A 4,528-nucleotide genomic window follows, 5' to 3' on the forward strand; every position below is an offset into this window, starting at 1 on the left:
CACACCCCGGTGTGTCTTTGTCCAAATGCCTCCTTCTCATAAAGACACCGATCAGATTGAATTAAGCTTTACTCTATTGGCCTCATTTTAACTCAATCACCTTTTGGAGGTCCTATCTCCAAAAACAGTCATGTTCCAGTACCAGGGGTTGGGGCTTCGACATATGAATTAGAGGGGGCACGATTTGACCCAGAACCCTAGGGATATTACTGGTTCCATGACCTCCTCACAACTGCTTTCTTCTTAAGATCAAGGTCTCACAGAGGCCCTCTCTGACCATCAAATTCAATGTCATACTCCTCAGACACTTTGTCCCCAAGACTCTATTTCTTTTTCTTCATAACCCTTCTTATTTTTCACCATGAGAACAGCTTCATGTAAAGCTTTAGAAGAAAATCCGCATTGCTTGTCTGGGCTAAGAAAGCCCTAACAGGATGGAGTACCCACCCTCTCCGGTATCACCTCCTTCACTCTCTCCCCTCCCCCCACACCCCGAACAGCCTGGCCTTTCTTCTGTCCCTTGAAATTACATCCCAACACCATTCTCTCCCCCAGGCCTTTGCACTTGCTCTGCTCTTGGATCTACATGCCCTTTCCTCAGATGGCTTCTTGCCATTCAATTTAGTCATTAGCACGACCTCTTTAAAAAGCCTTCCATGATCAGCCAACCAAAAGCAACCCACAAGTTATACGTCATTAAACCAACACAGCTGAACTTTCTGCAGAATACTTATTCCACCCCCCCCAATACTTTCCTGCGCTACTAATTTGTGTCTTTGTTAATGTGTGACTCTCCCTCCCTGCCATCCTCCACTCCTCACCTAAAACGTGACGTGAGAACAAGGGATTCTTCCGTCTTGTTCCCCACCATGTCATCTATACATTGAAGAGTGCCTGGTCCACTATAGGTACTCAAAAAGTGAATAGAATATGTGATTGAATGAATGAATGAACGAACAGGGTTTCTCAACCTCAGCACTATGGACAGTGTAGGTGATATAACTCTTTGCTGGCTGTGGAGGTGGGGGGTGGGGAGCTGTCTCATGCATTCAAAGCTATGTGACAGCATCACTGACCTGTACCCACTGGATGCTAGTGGCACCCGTCTCCCTCAGTCATGACAACCAGAAATATCTGCAGATGTTGCCATATGGCCCCTGGGGGGCAAAGTCACCCCAGATGAGAGCCATGCGCTACACTTTGAGCTCCCAGATGGAAGGAACTGTGTCCAAAACCATCAGATACCTCATATCTACACATAGATGCTCCATAAATGTTTATTGAAGAAAGAGAGATTAGAGTTTCACGACTTGCTAAAAATAAATCAAGAAATGTTCCAGAACCCATTCTTCTCAATAGGATTTGGCCCCTTACCATTTACGAGATTTTAAGTAATTGACTTAACTTCGCCAAGTCTCTGGGTCTTCATCTGTTAAACAGAAATATCAAAAATCCCCACACTGGGACCCTGCTTTCTGAACAATAAAGTACCATACAAGTGTGTGATTAATTACTTATTGATTCCCAAGCTGTGCGTTGTTACTTCACCTCTTCTAACTCTTGCCTTAAATAACTTCAAAGGAGAACATTTCCTCCTACTTGCCAGAGCCTTGTGTTACTGGTTACCGGAACCCTTTTCTGTCCAGAAGTCAGGGGTACTTCTAGGCTTTTGTGAAGTTCCGTCCCTTCCTCTCACCTTCTCCCTCTCCCCTTGGAGTTCTGACTCACAGGCCACGCCTCCGTCTCAAACAGCTCCTAGGAGAAGGTCTGTCCTGCGCAACGTGGCCACTGAGTTGTTTGTGATGTTTCCATTTCAGAGTCTTCAGGAAAACGTGGTTTCCACTGTAAATATTGTCTTTCCTTCAGGCTCTATTGACGTCTCCATCTTCCCTCAAAAAAGCTTCAGGCGATGAATTTCCCCCTCCTCCTCCCCCTCCCTCACCCAGTGACACCATCTTGTTTACCTCTAGCACATTACATCTCCGAGTCCACCTGGAGTCAGAGCAGGAGATGGATCTTCAATTCCAGCCGTACTGTGAGCTCCATGGGGAGGGGGAGGGGTTCAGTCTCCTTGGGGACAAGGAGACTGTAACGTGCATCTCACCTCCCTGTACCACCACATCCCAGGAGGAAAAAGTTCACTATCAGAAGTGTGATCTCCTGGGAATCATGAAAGCACAAGAATCAGCTTTGTAGATTAGAAGACAAGTCCTATTTCTATGAATTCTGAAACATTATCTTCTATAGGATGAGTTGTTTATTAAAGCAAAAAAAAAAAAAAAAAAAAAAAAAAAGGAAGAAGAAAACCCACAGGCATACACAAACACAAGCCGTGAGCGCCCTCTCCTGGAAGAGTTGGCCACTGCCTCATCTGCATCCACTCTCACATTCCCGGCCTCAGCCAAGGATGGGTGCAAGGCAAGCGCCTTGAGGAGCAAGGGCGCCGCTCCCATCAACACTCTCTCCCACGCACAGACTTGTTGGCCCTGCTCACTGCCTGGCACAGTCCATAGTGATGTCCGCATCTGTCACGGTTTCCATCCCCCGCTCTCTAGTCTGTAAGGATCAGGCCAGAAGCCTGAGCAGCAACAACAGGCAAGGTCTGAGCTGAGTCTCACTGCTTGCAGCCGCTTAGACTGTGCTGGGTGGGCCTGGGCTCACCGCACCGCCTCTAAACCACAGAACCCTTAACTCCGCCTCCTGGGGTCTGCTCTAGCCATTCCCCAGACCTGGGTTTCATCTCTGCTCCCTCCCCACCTGAACCTGAGCTTTCCCAATGAAGACCCATTCCCAACCTTGCTCATGCTGCTCTCTTTCCCGCTCGGGCCCTACTGCCCAGGCTCCGAGAGTCCTGCCAACCTTCTGGAACCTCCCACTGTGGTGGTGCAGGAGGGGGGAACCTCCCTTTCAGATGAAACCTCCCTGTCCACGCACACACAGCTGCACAAACTCATGAGAACCTACCGCATCTAGTGGTCGCTTAGGCAGCACGTGCGCTAACATTGGAACAATACGGAGAACATTAGCATGACCCCTGCGCAAGGACGGCGCGCAAATTTGTGAAACGTTCGCACGGTGTGCAGTGTGCCCCCGTGGCTGTCCTCGCACCCTTTGATTATGGGCTCAGAAAAAATGTGAGTCAAAGCAGGATGTGTGGCACTCGACAGCAGTGTCGTGCCTTTTCACTGTTAAAAAAAAGAACTTGCAGCCCTGGCTGACATAGCTCAGTGGACTGAGCACCGGCTGCGAACCAAAGTGTCGCAGGTTCGATTCCCAGTCAGGGTACATGCCTAGGTCGCAGGCCATGACCCCCAGCAACCACACATTGATGTTTCTCTCTCTCTCTCTTTCTCCCTTCCTTTCCTCTCTAAAAATAAATAAATAAAATCTTTTAAAAATTAAAAAAAAAAGAACTTGCCATGTCGATTACACACTGAGGGGGCAGATCCCCGGGCTGGCTGTCCCCTGAGGCAGTGGCTCCTGCCTGTTGGTTTTCCCAGTGCTGACCTACTATGTTCAGCTTCCTCTCTACCACCTGGGCTGCGCTGTTACGATCCCTGCATATCCCACACCCCAGCTCATATGCGTTCCAGCACATCCGTCCAAGTCAAAGACCCCAGCACACCATGCATTTGTCCTCCAGCCAGTTCACGATAATAGAAGGTACACTCAGCACCAGCCCTAGAGAGGGTGGGCTTTTTTACCCAGAAAGCTGTTCGGTTCCATCCAACGAGGCAAGTCTTATCACGTAGTATCGGATGATAAAATCTTATACATAATCAGGAAGGGGGTTGCTAGAGTAAGGATCACACACACACACACACACACACCCCTCCAAGCATCAGGAAGATGAGTGATTGAGTGGCATGGGTCAAGCATAAGAGAATCCAACCCATGGCCCCTGGTGGCGCACGCCTACCAGATGGCTGACTTGCTGTGACATGTCCACTGGGCTACGGTAACCAGATATTTGGTTAAATGTTATTCTGGACGCTTTCGTAAAGGTGGTTTTTGGGATGAGATATACATTGAAACCGGTGGACTTTGAATAAAGCAAATTGCCTTAAATAATGTGGGTGGCCCTCAGCCAATCAGCTGAACAAAGACTGAGTTCCTCCCAGCAGAAACCAGGGACTCTGCCAGCAGGCTGCCTTTGGGCCCCAACACCAGTTCTTTTGGGGGTCTCCAGCCTGCCAGCCCATCCTGTAGATTCTAGACTTGCCAAGCCCCCACAATTCTGCGGGCCAATTTTCTTAAAATAAGTAAACACACACACAACCTTGTTGCTTCTGTTTCTTTGGAGAACGCTGACTGCTTCACCGGCCGCAAGGTACCAGCTGTTCACACAGATCCATCTGATCCTGGGGCCAAACAAAAGCCTTAGACCACCAGCAACCTAGAGGCCAGCAGTTAGGATGTCGGAGCTGGACCTGAGACGGAGATAGGACCAGTGTTGGTCTTAGGCAGAACTGTGGCATCTCCGCCCATCCGACTCAGAGACACCATTCCCTCCCGCTCCCACGGCCCC

General features: G+C 49.2%; 1 non-coding gene across 1 annotated transcript; it reads left to right on the forward strand.

Annotated features, from left to right (window-relative positions):
• The first annotated feature begins 2,972 nt into the window (after positions 1-2,972).
• On the forward strand, positions 2,973-3,079 carry LOC114514940. The gene has a single exon (XR_003686158.1). It is a non-coding gene; the product is annotated as a U6 spliceosomal RNA (small nuclear RNA).
• The last annotated feature ends 1,449 nt before the right edge of the window (positions 3,080-4,528 follow it).

This window comes from Phyllostomus discolor, chromosome 7 (genome assembly GCF_004126475.2).
Source record: "Phyllostomus discolor isolate MPI-MPIP mPhyDis1 chromosome 7, mPhyDis1.pri.v3, whole genome shotgun sequence".
NCBI lineage: Eukaryota > Metazoa > Chordata > Mammalia > Chiroptera > Phyllostomidae > Phyllostomus > Phyllostomus discolor.